At 32.5% G+C, this 17955-nt stretch overlaps 1 long non-coding RNA gene across 1 annotated transcript; it reads right to left on the bottom strand.

Moving 5' to 3' along the window:
• Positions 1-7537: 7537 nt before the first annotated feature.
• On the bottom strand, positions 7538-11242 carry LOC148764600 (uncharacterized). Its single transcript, XR_016024185.1, has 5 exons — positions 11133-11242; positions 10403-10487; positions 9470-9533; positions 8880-9034; positions 7538-7797 (listed from the first exon to the last, which is right to left on the bottom strand). It is a non-coding gene; the product is annotated as an uncharacterized LOC148764600 (long non-coding RNA).
• Positions 11243-17955: the final 6713 nt, after the last annotated feature.

The raw sequence follows: 17955 nt of genomic DNA, 5'->3' as shown, positions 1-17955 counted from the left end.
TACTAACGAAATTACCGATATAATTTTTTGTCAGTAAGCATGATTGATGTTTGATTGACATATGGCCATACTTTTCTCAACGAAAAATCTATCAGCATTTTGAAAACACTCATCGATATCTTGCTGGCATTTAGGTTAGTAGCTACTGATTGAAATTCTATTGGTAATTTCGTTTTTATGTTTCAAACCCCTAACACTTCATTTTCCAGTTATCGACGAAATTAACAACAGATAATTCTTTTGGCAAGCGTGATTGACATTTGATTGACGTTTGAGTTTACTTTTCATGGTTGATGGAATTTTTGTGGGTATTTTACAAATTTCGTTGCTATTTTCTAACCCCAAACACTTTATTTTAAATTTTTCAACAGAATTAGCGATGGCCATTTCCATTGGAAAAGGTGATTGACGTTGGAGTTTACCTTTCCCCATTGACGAAAATTCTATCTCCATTTTTTAAATTTTCTTTGTATTTTTGTTGCAATTGCTGATGAAAATAGCATTGGATGATTTCGTTGGCAACCATGATGGACATTTGAATGTACCTTCTTGATTGACGAAAATTTCATCGCCATTTTTGAAAATTTTGTCGATAAACTACTGAACTTTCGCAAAGTCATTTTCGACTGATATTTTGTAGGGATATTTCATCGATATCTCTGCCAATACCTTCTATCCTTGCAAATGTAATGCATCAATAGTCTTTGCGCTAATTGCTGTTATTACCCGCCAAATAAACACCAATCGAATACTGTCAAAAATTGTTCCATCAGAGTTTGTTGTCAGTATTCCGTCGGTGCTCTACCAAAGAATTGCATAGATACTATTCATAAAAAATTCATCAACAATTAGTTGGCATTTAACAATAGAGTATTACAAACGAACACGATTCCATTGATGAAGCTCAAATTTTTTATAGTGAATAAGAGTGGGACACAGAGTAAACTTTATTTACTTTTTTAATTTAATCTAAAAAATTCAAAAATCCATTCTTGCACACCCAATCTTGTTATAAATTCAACCTTTCTTCCTTTGACTTTTAACTTCCATTGATTGATACTCTGATTGCTAAATGACATGAATATTATTCAATACTATATTGGAATAGCCTAAATAACACTTAATAAAATCTAAATGTTATTCTAAGTGTTAGTGTTCAATCAATGTAAGAGTCAATGTCTTACCAATTTCATTTTATTCAATACAAAAGGAGATGGTGGCATAATTTCATTAATGGTCACCTCCATGGTCAAATACCATTGGACATGGATCAATGCTCATGTGACAATTGATCTCTACATATACTACTTTTTTCTTTATTTTTCTTTTATTTTTCATTCCTGCCCTAATATTATTTTGGCACAGGATGGGCAATGGTCAACCTTGGCCGACATCACACCTGGTAGGGACTAATTTAGCCTCAACTGGTCCTACTAGAGCTACCAAGGACCAAAATTTCTGCTCCTTGAATCCGTATATACAAGTAGGGCTGTGCAAACGGGTAGTTCGGTTAATTCGGTTACTGGATATCCAGTAACCGAACTAACCGAACTCCTATATAAAACTAACCGAAACCGAACCAAAGTAAAAAACTAACCGAACTAACCGAAATCGAACTAACTCGGTTAGTTCGGTTCGGTTATCAAAAATCGAACTTAATAATTTTTTTTTTATAAAACAAAAAATTATTTATTTTCATTAGTAACCTGTACATTTGCAAAAGAAGGCAAAACAAAAGAATTGCTAATAATGTTATTTACTCTCTTTCGGCACCTCTTTACTCCCAAATAGGGCTTGTGTGACAAAATATATGAAACAAAGGTAAAGTCAACTTTAATACAAACACAAAAATGTACATATTTAGGGCACGAAAGGTAGAGTCAACTTTAATGGAGACACAAAAATGTCCAATACCCTAAAAGTTCCTACAACTCCCCTGAATATATTTAAGAAACAGAGCAAGAAATATCCCACAGCAGCACAACTATAACCAAAAATCAAGGAAAGATGCTGCACTTTTACAACAATTCAGATATGCAAAAAGAAAAAAGGACCTACATCATTTCGATCCTTATAAATTTCAACATAGTAGAAAAGCAAAAGATCCAACAACAACAAGAACATCCAACAACTAACAACTATCATTACTGTCATGATAATTAAACATACAAAACAACAACAGAAGGGGGTTCAGATGGAAGGAAAGATGCAGGAGACAAGAGTGGTGCAACAAAGGGAAGTGCAATAGCAGGTGCTTGGGTTGGATTTTCAGCAGCAACCTAAAATATAAAATTCAAGAATAAAGACTATCAATAAAGACTATCAATAAAGGCTAAACTTTTTCAAGAATACAATAATATAAAATTGTTAATTTGATAAATATTTAAGAGTATATTTATCAAGTACTAAACCTTACTTGATTACCTTAAAGATTATCAAGTACATTGTCCACTGCAATCTTTAACAACTCTACAATACATAAACAAGAATATAAGAAATAAAACAATAACATATTAAAAATTGAAACAACAAAAACGAAATGATGATATAAATAAAATACTTACCTTCATCAACTTTCTCAAGCTCTGCCAAATCATTCTCAGTGTCATGAAGATAATAGGAAGGTCCACGTTGCCAATCTTGAGCACAAATAAGAGCTTGCACCATCTTAGGCATTAAAGAACTCTTATATGCATCAAGCACACGACCACCGGTGCTAAAAGCTGATTCCGAAGCAACTGTGGATGGAGGAATTGCTAAAACATCACGAGCTAGTAGGGCAAGAGTAGGATACCTATGACTATTGAGTTTCCACCAAATGAGAACATCAAAATTGTCACGACCCGGAACCTCCCTCAGGCCCATGACAATCGCCGCGACGTCCCGATTGACACTCATTATCCGGAATGCCAACCGAAATCCCGCAAGGCTTACATATCAGTTTCTTTCCTTTCCTGTGAGCAATCATTGTTAAATATCGAGTTTTTAGAGAATATATACTATTTTAGATCAAAAACAATCAAAATAAAATTTTCGCCACACAAGGGTATTTTGGTCATTTTTTTCTCAAAAATTTCGAAACTGGCTAAAACGTAATATACAAGTACAAAACACATAATTCATATTCAAAATGAGTTTAAAAGTCTAAAATCTTCATTTAAAACGAAATTACGGTTATTTGAATATAATAAGAAAATAAAAGAAATATTAAGGAAAATATTCTATTTTCTTATAAAACAATATTTATAGAGTTATACGTGAATAATTTTTATAGCGTAAAAGCTAAATAAATTTATTCATACTGAAATACAGTAAGCCAAAATATTTAATTTAATTTACAATAACAAGAGGGCCCCCGAATAAACAAAAGTAAAGAGGATTGTGAACCTACGGTTTGGAAAATGCAGATCCAATGGTAGTCCTCGATGAGATCAGCTATCTACAGTCTATACTGAACCTGAAATGGGTGGAAAGGAGTTGGGTGAGATTTTGCAATCCCAATGAGTAAACAGACATTATCATAAATATCTAAAGGTGAGTAAAATGGAGGCAAGTTTAAACAACAAATTTCAACCCATTTCATAATGTTTTCAATTTATTTTTTAAACTATAAAATATTTGTAATTTACTAAAACAATTGTTAAGGCTTATGTCTTTTATTAAAACAAGGCTCAAGCCAAAACTAATCCTCGGGGATACCTTGGTCGAGATATCTAACCGAGTCCGCCAAGGGTGTTAAAATATTCACACGTGAAACACATTTTTATTTTTAAAAACCAGCCGTTCCTTGGCGTTGGCCGAGTTACACATTCACGTGAGGGTTCGACGTGAAGTGAGCTCTAATACTACCCCAGGAGTTACCCTCCTCGCCTCTACAACCGGAGTAACTATATAACTGGGTTTACCGTGCCCCTCTAATAGGCAGTCCACGGAAACCCGTCACTGCAGTGACTAACCCACCAATTTTAATAAAATTTCGACAGTATAACGTGGCTTTTATTTATTTATCCAGCCTGCATAGTAAAAACAACTTACATAAATTTCCCAATGCATTCACAAAATATAGCCACGTATACTCATTTCTCATAAGCCATTCCTAGGAAAATATATATTTTTCAAGTAATTTACAGCCTCCAATTACTCAATTTCATAATCAATATAATATATTTTTATTTGTCACATTTATTCCTAAAACATCAAAAATCTCGTTTTAATCTCGTTCTCATTTCATAAAATACATAAAGGGTATTTAAAAATAAACTCTAGATAATTTACAATAATAATAAGTTTACTCACCGTTTGTACAAACTAAAAGCTTTCTAAGCGCCCCGATCACTACTCGTCGGGTACGACTTCTTTGCCTTTTTTGGAAGGCTCTCTTCTTAAACACATTACAAAAATTTACACAATTCATCACATTGATGCTAAATCACTATATAATTAACTTAAATCCTATACTAATGCATGGTATGAAATGCAATAGCCTAAAACGGCTTAAACGCGGAATTAACCTATTTTTGGCACTTTGCCCGATAAATTACTAACGCGCTCCATTTTAGCTCTAAATCTTCCCATTCTCTCTCCAACATTTCTAACCATTAAATATCAGCCAATAACCTTCTAAAAACAACAAAATCAGCTCACTCCCTTCCTTGGAAAATTCGGCCAAAAATGGAACATTAACTCGGTTAATTTTCTATTTTGTTCTTCTATCACGTTTAATCGTTTTTCATCATTTTCTCTTCATTTTTCTTAGAATAAAATCAATTCATCATCATTGTACAGCATTGAGCATCCAGCCAAGAGTGGGTATTGTGAAAATTTAATGATTTCTTGCCCAATTTAATTTCTAAACACATTTAACTAACTAAAACTATCAATTTAACTAAAAATCAAAACCTAAAAATTTCAATTTCTCTCCCCTAGAATTTCATCCAGGCCTTGATATCACTTTTTGATCTCTCTCCTCAAGCATGCTAAATGGAAATAAAGGCATAGGAAAGGTAGAAATCAAGCTAAAATCGAAAAATCTTACCGTTAGACGCGTAAACGGTAGAAAACCGCGAATTCCCCTTTGAATTTTCTTGTTTCTCTTTGGTTTTTCTTTTTTTCTTCCTTTCCTCTCTATTTCCTCTCTTGTTCTTCCTTATGGCCGGCCATCACTTAAAATTTGGCTTTAAATGGGCTGACTTTTCATTAAAATAATATTATATCATTTTAAAAAATGCCACATGTCACTTTCCCATTGGCCCATTTTTAAAATTTCATCCATTTGTTTCTAAATTTTCACCATACACTTGTCTCATATATTCATAGCTTAGATAAAATTCTCAGACTCATCCAAAGTCTCGGTGGAGTAATTTTTGAAATTTACACTTTTGCCCCCGTAAAAGTCAAAAATTACATTTTTGCCCCAAAAATTGAAAAATTGCCCATAGACATATTTTTCATCCCTTATACTCATAGCATTCTCCAATTTGTCAAATTTGATCTAAATTCTCTCAAAATCTCAAATTTTATCCGTGGGTGGCAACATTACGATTTTGCCCCTACACTCCAAAAATCCCCGGAATTAAACTTTTTCACTTCCTATCATTAAATTATACTCCAAATAGTTAATCTTGGTCAAAAATTTTACTCCATGATCAAATTATTATCTTAGGTGGCAAAATGACGATTTTACCCTTGAATATCAAAATTTCTAATTTTACCCCAAATGAACCCTCGAACTCCGAACAATCATTTTTAGTCATTCCTGGACTATAAAATATTAAATTTCATCCTAAAATTTCTATTTGAACTAGTTCGAGGTTAAATCAATTTAAGTGTACCGTTAGGTACAATATCGGGTTTCGTCTATTCTTAGGTGCTTTTCTAGCGTAATAACATGCTACTCAATGCATGTATGTCATGACATGTATTTATAGGGTCGGGTTTTACAAAAATCATCACTATCGGTTGCATTAGGCTCATTTAAATTCAAATACTTCTCCAATTCAGACTTATCCTCTTCCCTACCAATTGCAATCTTATATCTCTTAAATTTATTCAGAAGAGCAACACTAGCACTGAAGTCAACATCATCATTAAATTCTGAAATTTAGCTCACTTGGGATTGGCTATTATCACCAACTTTCTCAATAGGAGGTTGTACATTTTTCTGGTATTCAACAAGCAACTCTTCCATTATTTTCTTCAAACTCACACAAATCGATGAAGCCTGCTCATTCGAATACATTTTCCTCAAACAAAACTCCACAAATACAAGTTTTTTCCTTGGATCAAAGAACAGAGGCAACATAAAGCAACTTATTCATTTTTTCTATATTTCCCCAATACTTATCAAATTTCTCTTTCATTTTCTTTGCCATTGTTTGCAACTCAACATCAGGATGCCTTTGTCTATCTCTCATAATGCAATAAATACCACAAATATCATCAAGAAAAGTATTAATAGTGGCATAAGAAATACCTGAAACTTTTACTGTGAGTGTGTAAAAATGTTTCAAGAAAAGATTCAACCTCCTAACATTTTCCCAATCTTCATGTTCAGGTATCCCATTTCCCATCAACAAATCAGTTCTATATTGAGAATCAGCTTCCTCAAATAAAGTAAAGGCTTCTTCAAACTTTTGAGCTGTTTCTAACATCAAGTAAGTAGAGTTCCATCGAGTACTAACATCCAAACACAACAAATTTTTTGATTGAATATTTGCAGACTCAACACATTCCTTAAACTTTGCTAACCTAGCAGGTGACTGTCTCACATATCTAACTGCCCCTTTGATACAAGCAATTGAATTATTCATTTCCTTTAATCCATCAGTGACAATGAGATTAATGATATGTGCAATGCATCTCATATGTAGGAATTTGCTTTCTAAAAAGCTATTTCCTAAAAAGTTCAATTTTTTCTTCAAATATGCTATTGCAATATCATTGGAACTAGCATTATCAACAGTAATAGTGAAAACCTTACTAATCCCCCAATCACGCAAACATTTATCAATCATTTTTCCAATGGCCTCACCTTTGTGACTATAAATGGGACAAAAGTTTAAAATTCTCTTGTGTAATTTCCAATCATGGTCTATAAAGTGAGCCGTAAGACACAAATAATTCTCTCTTTGAATTGATGTCCATGTGTCTGTGGTCAGAGAAACTCTAAAAGAATATGTTCTCAATATATACTTGAAATGGTTCTTTCCATCAACAAAAATGTTAAAGCAATCTCTAGCAACAGTCCATCGTAATGGCACAATAAATCTAGGACATGAAGTTGCCACGAATTCCTTAAATCCTTCCCCTTCTACAAATCTAAAAGGTAACTCATCTCTAATGATCATCTTAGCTAGAGACTTTCTAATGGCTTCTTGACTAAATTTTCAAGTTCCTATGGACCCATCCCCTGATTGAAAAGCTAACTCAGTTTGAGTAAAATCATTAGTAGAACTAGGAAACTTTTTGCAAGAATTCATGTGATTCTTCAATGAAGTTGTGCCATTTTATTTAGTATTAGCAGAAAGTACCCTATCACAATAATTGCATCTAGCTTTTTGTTCACCTTGATCATTGACGAATCTGGTGAAGTGTTTCCAAACTTCAGACCTCGGTGGAAGTGCTTTCCGTTTCTTAGAATTGACAGCATCACTTTCATTAGTGGAGATTATAGTTTGCTGTGTAGTTGGTGTTAGTGACGCTAACGGCATGGCAATAGGAGTAGATTGCGTAGCAACATTACTAGGAGTAGAAGTTGGAGCTAGATTATCACTTTCACTTGCCATTGAAATCTTCAACCTGGCACTCAAAAAAAATAATTAATTAGCAAATTTGTCATGATAACTTTTTGTTGGAAAAAATTAAATGCTAAAAAATTTGTAAAAGGAACAATGGGCTAAACTTAATTAATCAGCTTTACACCTTGAAACATAAGAAAAAGAAAATAATAGACTTTTTGCTTCTAATTGTCAAGAGCTTAAGTGTGTTCTAACTAAATGGTTGTCCATTGAATTCAAATGAGAAAATTCGACTTGTATTCAAAGATTAATTGCTCAAGGGAGCTTGAAATAGTAAATGAATATAAATGTCATGCCAATATTTTCATTTTAATATTGATGGAAGAAAAAATTAACATATGGTACTATCACATTCAATGAATCAAATTTGTGCTGATATTATATTGGAGGAAATTAAAAATAAATGTCATAGTTATTAAAATCAAAACATTAACTTTTAATTGTTTAGTAAATTTATTTAATCATACCATCTAATGAGTAAACAGTAATCACACTATCAATATTTTATTTTCTGAACATGTTGGAAACTTGGAATTGTTGAATGAAATGAGATTGAGCTTTTAACTATTAAGAATTTAATTTCTTATATGTAAAATCATTACTGTCATGATAATTTCTTAAATGAAATGAAAGAGCAAAACTTTTATACAATTATTGTCGACAAAATTTAATTTCTTAAATGTAAAATCCTTACTATCATGATAATTAAACATACAAAAGAATCAATCAAAATCCAACAAAAAAAATACAAGTAAAATTTTTCATAAGTTAAGAATCTCGGCCTTTTCAAGTCTGTTATTACATGTCTAGGCAACTTCCACAGGAAATTAATGCATTTGATGTCCGTTTGTGTAACTAACAACTATCATATCATGCATCCATCTCTCAAAGCCAGTTAAACACATATGGCAGATTAGTTCAATTTTTTACACTGAAAAACAGAGAATAGACATGTCTAATCATGACCGCCCTTCCTTGATTATCCATGTTTACAGATATTAACATAATTCTAGAAAATTATATTAACTATGATATTAACAAGTAAAATGGAAGAAAAAATTTGGCTAAAAATCCGATATTTACTTGTGAAAATGTAAAAACTTGATGGCTAGAGTCTTTCTGTCACAACCTGGAACTCCCCATCGAGCCCGTCACAACCGCCGCGAGGCCTCGACATACATTCTTCACCCCGAATGCCGATCGAAACCCCGCAAGGCTTAGCATCAACTTCCGCATCTCTTCGGTGAGCAACAATTATTAAATCTCACATTTAAAAAAAATCATAAGTCATTTTCAAATAAGAACAATAAAATATTATTTTCTGGCTCATAGGGGCATTTTCGTAATTGTTCGTCAAAAATCTCAAAACCTGCTAAAAATGTAGTAGGTAAGTAGCAAATATATATTTAATGATTTAAAAACAAAATAAGTATCTAAAACGTTCATTTGAAAGCAAATTGTTAACAACTAGTACTATTAAAAAATAATCAATAAAATATTTTATTTTCTCATAAAATAAATTTTTATAGAAATATTCGTAAATAATTTTTCGCACATGAAAGTAAAGTAAAAATTGTATGAATAGAAATACAGATAACCAAAATATAAGTTTTGATCTGCAATGACACGTGGGCTCCAATTGACCAAGAGGATGTAAGACTGTGAACTCTTACTTTTTATAATGCAGTTCCGAGCTTAATTCTCGTCCTACTCGACTATCTACAAACTGTCCTGAGCCTGAAAAATGTATAGGAAGAAGGGGTGAGATTTTATAATCCTAGTGAGTAAACAGATACCATCTAAAGTATCTAAAGCCGAGTAAATGGAGACAATTAAAATAAGTCATCATACTGTAATTTCATTACCTTTCAATTCATTTCAACCAAATAAAATCAATCCATATAAATCGAGTAATCAACTTGGCTTATGAATTTCTTAAAACTTTGGCTCGTGCCAAACTCATACTCGGTGATACCTTGCGCAGGGCATCCAACCGAGTCCGCCAAGGCTATTAAAATTTTATATACACTTAAAATATAATTTTAGTTTAAGAAAAATACAGTCGTTCCTTGGAGTTGGCTGAGTTCCCCTTCACGTGGTGGTTTGGCGTGAAGTGAACCCTAAGCTTTACCCCAGGAGATACCCTACGCGCCTCTCCGTTCGAGGTAATAATATAATGGAGTTTACCGTGCCCCTCTAATAGGCTGGTCCATGGAACCCCCTCTGCAGTAAATAATTAATATATACTCCACCAATTCAATAAAATTTATTCTAGCATGGCATGACAATTTATCGCAATCTAGCCTCTCAAGGCTGAATACATAGTATAAATAATTATAACACTAAAATCAGTTTAGCCATTCATGCTTATTTATTGTCATAAGCCATTCAATTCAAAACTATAAATTTGCAACACAAACTAGCAGTCTCCAATTACTCTATTTTCAAAACCAATATTCGATTTTCCAGAAAATTTATAAAATCATTTTATAAAATTACAATTTCTCTTAAAACATAGCAATTTACCATTTAAACTCATTTTTTATAAAATCACACAATTGTATAAAACTACTCTAGATAATTAAGACGATAATAAGTTTACTCACAGTATTAGGAGTAGAAATACTCCTATATTCCGCCCTCGGGTGCAGTCTTTTACCCGAAACAATTGACTCACCACTTATCCATAATCTATGACACAAAATTCAATAAATTGTGTCAATTTATCATAAATTATTTCAGGATCTTATCCATGCGTATGCACTAGATAGGATTTGAAATGTTTAAACAATCGCTTAATTGCGGTGTCCGACCTAACTCGCTTATACACGGTGTAAAGTCTTAAAATCTCCAATTCGACTCCAATTCCATCCATTTCAATTTCAATTATCCAATTATATCCACAATACCTCAATGACTGTGAATTTGGTCCAATTTATCAGTCTGGACTATAAATTACGCTTTTACCCCTAGTGGGTAAAAATTTCAATTTATTGCACCGAAAATTCCCATTTAATTTCCAACCTCATAATTCATCATTTTTCCACCCAATTCTCTTAAAATAAAGTCAACCTCATCCTCACATACCATTGGCTAGATTCGGCCTAGAGAAATTCATGGAGAAGATAAATATTTTTCTTGTTGTTTTACTTATAAACATGCTAAACTAACACTAAACACTAACATAGCTCAAAATCAAATTTATCTAACAACTTTCTCTCTCTAAACCCATATGACCAGAATTGAAATCATCCTCAAATCACATGATTCAACCATGAAAAATGATGGGAAATGCATGGGAAACGTAAAGCACAAGACAAATTTAAGAAATGTTACCTTTTTTCACTTGATTTTTGAATTTCCACCTATTTTCCCTTTAAATTTCTTAGCTAGGGTTTTATTTTCTCCTTTCTCTCTCTTGTTTCTTGCTTGGCCGAATGTTGAAGAAGAAGAATGGGTGGGCTGATTTTTTTATGCCTTTTTATTGTTTAATGAAATAATATTATTTTATTCATATTTTAAATATTTTATTAATTCATTTTTTTTCTAGCCATCCACTTGTCCTACTTTTTCCACCATGCATTCCCTTTGACTTATCCAAGTTTTAAGTAAAATTTCCAGATTTTTCCAAAGTTTTGGTGGAGCAAATTTTTTAAAATTACACTTTTGCCCCCGAACTTTTCAAAAATTACATTTTTACCCCAAAAATTGAAAATTTGCCATAATGCATAATTTTCACTCCTCATACTCATTTCACACTCCAAATAATTAAATTTGATCAAAATCCTTTGAAAAATTAAATTTTCGATGTCGGATGGTAAAATTACCATTTTACCCTTTTACTCCAAATTATACTGAAATTAAAATTTTTCACTTCTAAACTTCAAATCTTACTCCAATAAGTCAAATGGAGCCAAAAATATTTTCTAAAAATACCTTTTTTGTCCCCAGGTGGCAAATGACCATTTTACCCCTGGATAGCGAAAATTCTGGTTTGACTCCAAATTGATCCTCAAACTCCGAATCGTCATATTAAACCATTCTGGGACTTTAAAATTCTTAAGTTCATCGTGAATTCTCTATTTGATCTAGTTCGAGGTTTAAATCAACTTTATTGTACCTCTAAGTACAATACCGACTTTTGTAAATTTTTCAAGACTCTCTTAGCATATAAACATGCTATCCACCACATGTATGTCATGACAAATATTTCTGTAGAGTCGGGCTTGTCATCTTCTCCCCCACTTGGATCAACCATATGATCCTCCTTCTTGATTGACTTCGACATCCGGCTAAATATTAATATTTTAATATTATTTTATTAATAAAATATTATTTTATTCTAAAAATTTTATCTTGTCTCCTTGGTACCCAAAATACCTTATTATTCCTAACTTGACTTCCAAATTGCTTTTTATCTCACAAATTCTCCTTCGATAAAATTATTATTATTTTATTATTATTTTTTCACTTGCGAAATATTTTATCCTAAACTACTCCTTTCATCTCTTATCACTTTTAAACATTTTAATTGACCTCAATTTGCATTCGATCAACTTTATTTATCACCATATCAAAGTATGGGGTATTTCAATCTCCCCCACTTAAATAGAATTCGTCCTCGAATTCCCGTCGATGTTGCGTTATCAATCTCCCTCTATGATCCTGCTCCTTGTTCCTTCTATAGGGACGTTCAATTTGTTCACCTCATTCACCTTCAGTTCAATTAAATGCTTTATTTATGGCACTTATCATCCTTTGGAGCTGGATCAGTAATACTTTTCATAACCATGATCTCTTATATCGAGACACTAAGCATGCCTTTATCACCATTATTAAATTTGAACCATAACTTCACCTCAATTATACTGATTTCAATCACATATCATACTTACTTATGTATACCTAATCATCATTTTATTAATTCGCTCCGTACCAAATTTCTCAACCTTGATTCATCCATCTTATACTGGTCCATACCCTTCCTTTATTAGAGTTCCATTAAGAACTTAAACAATCCAAGGTTTACCTTCAAAGTCATTCATAACTTTAATCGTTCATTACATGTTCGTTAATACTTTAGCTCACTAACCTCTCTGAACACTATTTCAAAATCTCTCAATTATTAATAACCATTCTTCACTTTAGTTAGTAAAATTATCAATTTCATATATACATAGATACATGCATTTTCAAATGTCAACATCTCTCTTTATATATAGGAATCCATGTGTTCACATGCCTTGGACTACATTCCCCCTTTATTCATCCGTATCCTAATCCTCGTTTCAATATAATAATTCTTATAGTGCATGTCAACCTTCTTATTATACTTGTGTATAACTTCATATCATTCATATCATTTCCAACCATATGTTTGAGTTTCCTTATATTATATATCATTCATCACAATGTCATCTCTATTGAAATATAATCTATTATGTGTGTATGCTTTATAATGCTATTGATGCCTCAAAGATTTATCTCAACTTGATCATTGCATCTCATGCAATACCATAATTCCTAAGAGTCATCCTTTTGTCCTTAATCATCTTTCATGCCTCTATATTACCTTGTATCTTTCTTGCATTACGATATTGATTTGTCACTTAAGACTCAAACCCATTTGAATCATGTATGCCTTAAGCATTTTCGAATTCCAATTTTCATAATATATTAGGAAAGTTTCATTATCTGACTTCATTTTCAAGGTCAACTTCTATCATCGTTTGTTCCACTCCTTCATATGAACATAACATCATTTTTCCTTAACTAATTTATAAATTGTACTTGAAATTGTAAAACTTAAAACTAGATTCTCCTTAAGTATTTTTCAATATTAATACTAATATCACTCTCAGCTTACAGCTTCCTTTTTATAATCACATAACTTAGTGCTTGCTTTAACGAGATCCAGAGTAAAACTTCTCTTGAGTATTTCCTTGGGAATATCTATCTTAAAGTTATGTCTCACAGCATGTGATCCCTTAACTTGTGATTTAGCCGTTAGGCTTCTCAGCAAGTTTTAAAAATTTTACGTTTCATACTTGCTATGTATGATTAGAATCTCTTCTCAAAGATGTTTATGTATTCTTAAAACACTTACTCTTAAAGATATATAAATACGTACTCATCCATTCAATCCCTAACTCGTCTTCATAGGTTTCTAGGGTGTCACACAATTAGCCTCATGTCGTTCCTAACTCTTGTCATTTTACTGTATCAAAATAGATATTACAAATTCTCGTAATAATATTCTATATAAACTGATTTCCTATACCAATCTCGTAATTCTTCCTTCACACTTTCATTATTTGGTATCTCATCTCAATATAGTCACTTCAAGAATCTTTCAATTTTTTTCTTTTAATTATATGCCTATATACAAGGCAATAAAGAAGTTTTTCAATTCATTTGGGTAAACATTCTCCAGAATATTTAAGACTCCCAGATAACAAAACACAATGACCAACAACAAAAATTCAATTTGTAAGCTCACTATTATGTCACTCCTATCTTACTCATGCATCATAAGCGTGAAGTATTCGGAGCATTACAGCGTTGAACAGTCAATGTTGAAGTACTGTAGCTATTAGAAATTTTCTCATCAAAGCTATTTGTTTGCATTCAAAGTCACCACATCAATCATTCTCAACCAGTGGTTTCCCTTTTAGATATATATCATGAGTTCCATAAGTATAGGTACCTTCTATTTTCTTGTCATACACACTAAGCCAGATCAATACTTTCATCTCATGTCATCTTTTGACGTTTATCAACATTCATAAAATTCCACCTCAAAACATCCTTTCCATACAGTGTAATAAATTCATGATAAATATACCACTCCACACATAAGTTGCTTACTATCTACAACTTTCCTCAAATTTATCGTCATCCCTATCCAATTATCTTCTTTGTCTTATACTCCAATAATTTTATTGACTTTCGGTATAATTAACTACGATAACAGCTCAGCTTCCTCCTTATTTTATTCTCACAATCCTTACTGAATCAAAATTTTATATTCCTCATTTTCCATAATTTAACTTCATTGGGTTATATTTGGCCTAACTATTACCTCATAGTGTCATAACATCACTGAATAATCCCCTTCATGCTTAAATTACAATCATCAACTTAATCACGTTACCTATTTCGAATGTCATTTATAACCTTATTGGTTCTTTCTATAACTTTCCTCAATAATTATATTACCAATTTATCTCTGTTATACTAAAAGATTCCCATACATATCTAATTATTTAAACTGCTATTTTACATTCCGTTCGAGTCATACAAAATAAAAGCCACTCTTAACTCCTTTACACAAGTAACTACTACATTTTCCCTTAAACGACACTTGCCTAGATTTATGACAATACAACTTCAACTAAAGTATTAAACATCTTTAGGTTCCTCATTGTCTTGATCCGGGCACATCAATGGATCCTCTTCCTCCTGAGATTTTCTCTTTTGTTCTTCAATCTAGGCTTGTTGTATTCTCCTACGTTCCTCATCACTTATCGGTGCAGCATTTCTTTCACAACCGGGAGGAAAATATCGTACAACGTTCACCCCTTTCCTAAGACGAATATCTTCCCTTGCAATTGCCTTCTTCGTATGTTCTCTATGGTACTCTTTGGATTGTTTCAAAAGGAAATCCATTTCAGTTTTAGAATATTGGAGCTACTCTCACTTTCAAAATTTCGGCTACTCTCAAAGCGTTCCTTATTATGAACCCATTCTGCTAAGTTTCGATGAATTCTGTTATTAGGAATTCGGGATGGACCACCTTCCGAATCACCTGTATCAGGGTACCATTTGCTTCTAGCCGTAGAATCTAGAGATCCCTCGTTATCACTATGAGAGGTATCGGGACTACCACCTCTTCTAGACATGGTGTGTATGTCACCAGTGTACCTCAAAACCTATATGCAATCAAATAGTAATTACTTAATCATTCATGTATCCCAAAAGTAGGTAGGTTTATATATGTAGATGCATGCATTCTACTCAATCTAACCTAACTTAACTTATCTTAACTTAATTGGACTTGGGACCACGCAGTGTCAGTGTGGATTTCTTAAAACAATCTTAAAATAAAAAACTTTAAAATCCAAAGCTTTAAAATCAAAATATCTGATCTTTAAACCACGCTCTGATACCAATCTAAAATTGTTACGACCTGGAACTCCCCATCGAGCCCATGACAACCGCCGCGAGGCCTCGACAGACATTCTTCACCCCGAATGCCGATCGAAACCCTGCAAGGCTTAGCATCAACTTCCGCATCTCTTCGGTGAGCAACAATTATTAAATCTCACATTCAAAAAAAATCATAAGTCATTTTCAAATAAGAACAATAAAATATTATTTTCTAGCTCATAGGGGCATTTTCGTAATTGTTCGTCAAAAATCTCAAAACCTGCTAAAAATGTAGTAGGTAAGTAGAAAATATATATTTAATGATTTAAAAACAAAATAAGTATCTAAAACGTTCATTTGAAAGCAAATTGTTAACAACTAGTACTATTAAAAAATAATCAATAAAATATTCTATTTTCTCATAAAATAAATTTTTATAGAAATATTCGTAAATAATTTTTCGCACATGAAAGTAAAGTAAAAATTGTATGAATAGAAATACAGATAACCAAAATATAAGTTTTGATCTGCAATGACACGTGGGCTCCAATTGACCAAGAGGATGTAAAACTGTGAACTCTTACTTTTTATAATGCAGTTCCGAGCTTAATTCTCGTCCTACTCGACTATCTACAAACTGTCCTGAGCCTGAAAAATGTATAGGAAGAAGAGGTGAGATTTTATAATCCCAGTGAGTAAACAGATACCATCTAAAGTATCTAAAGCCGAGTAAATTGAGACAATTAAAATAAGTCATCATACTGTAATTTCATTACCTTTCAGTTCATTTCAACCAAATAAAATCAATCCATATAAATCGAGTAATCAACTTGGCTTATAAATTTCTTAAAACTTTGGCTCGTGCCAAAACTCATACTCGGTGATACCTTGCGCAGGGCATCCAACCGAGTCCGCCAAGGCTATTAAAATTTTATATACACTTAAAATATAATTTTAGTTTAAGAAAAATACAGTTGTTCCTTGGCGTTGGCTGAGTTCCCCTTCACGTGGTGGTTTGACGTGAAGTGAACCCTAAGCTTTACCCCAGGAGATACCCTACGCGCCTCTCCGTTCGAGGTAATAATATAATGGAGTTTACCGTGCCCCTCTAATAAGCTGGTCCACGGAACCCTCTCTGCAGTAAATAATTAATATATACTCCACCAATTCAATAAAATTCATTCTAGCATGGCATGGCAATTTATCGCAATCTAGCCTCTCAAGGCTGAATACATAGTATAAATAATTATAACACCAAAATCAGTTTAGTCATTCATGCTTATTTATTGTCATAAGCCATTCAATTCAAAACCATAAATTTGCAACACAAACTAGCAGTCTCCAATTACTCTATTTTCAAAACCAATATTCGATTTTCCAGAAAATTTATAAAATCATTTTATAAAATTACAATTTCTCTTAAAACATAGCAATTTACCATTTAAACTCATTTTTTATAAAATCACACAATTGTATAAAACTACTCTAGATAATTAAGACGATAATAAGTTTACTCACAGTATTAGGAGTAGAAATACTCCTATATTCCGCCCTCGGGTGCAGTCTTTTACCCGAAACAATTGACTCACCACTTATCCATAATCTATGACACAAAATTCAATAAATTGTGTCAATTTATCATAAATTATTTCAGGCTCTTATCCATGCGTATGCACTAGATAGGATTTGAAATGTTTAAACAATCGCTTAATTGCGGTGTCCGACCTAACTCGCTTATACACGGTGTAAAGTCTTAAAATCTCCAATTCGACTCCAATTCCATCCATTTCAATTTCAATTATCCAATTATATCCACAATACCTCAATGACTGTGAATTTGGTCCAATTTATCAGTCTGGACTATAAATTACGCTTTTACCCCTAGTGGGTAAAAATTTCAATTTATTGCACCGAAAATTCCCATTTAATTTCCAACCTCATAATTCATCATTTTTCCACCCAATTCTCTTAAAATAAAGTCAACCTCATCCTCACATACCATTGGCTAGAT

Source organism: Theobroma cacao, chromosome 1, assembly GCF_053813885.1.
Source record: "Theobroma cacao isolate CCN51 chromosome 1, ASM5381388v1, whole genome shotgun sequence".
NCBI classification, from domain to species: Eukaryota; Viridiplantae; Streptophyta; class Magnoliopsida; order Malvales; family Malvaceae; genus Theobroma; species Theobroma cacao.
Note: the sequence above shows the minus strand (reverse complement) of the source record. Positions and strands in the feature narration are given on the sequence as shown.